This window comes from Arachis ipaensis, chromosome B03 (assembly GCF_000816755.2).
Source record: "Arachis ipaensis cultivar K30076 chromosome B03, Araip1.1, whole genome shotgun sequence".
In the NCBI taxonomy this organism is placed as follows: Eukaryota; Viridiplantae; Streptophyta; class Magnoliopsida; order Fabales; family Fabaceae; genus Arachis; species Arachis ipaensis.
This window is the reverse complement of record NC_029787.2, coordinates 121,565,325-121,565,601: the sequence shown is the minus strand read 5'-3', so window position 1 is coordinate 121,565,601 and position 277 is coordinate 121,565,325.

Genomic DNA, 277 nt, shown 5'->3' with positions numbered 1-277 from the left:
AATTTGGGAATTGATTTATATATTTAATTTATGAATGCGAGTTTAAAGATTAATTAGAATAAATTAAATAAATAATTGTCATAAGCCAAAGCATAACCTATAAAAAATTTTTGTTTATATATAGTCTTAGAAATTCTTATTATCTAGTATCATTAGTTTAAACTATTAATTTTGATTTTGACTACAGTTAAGAGTAAATCGATCATAATCTCAATAAATCAAAGAAACTAAGGAACACTAGCTAATAATTATGGAACTTGATTAGATGAAATGTTAT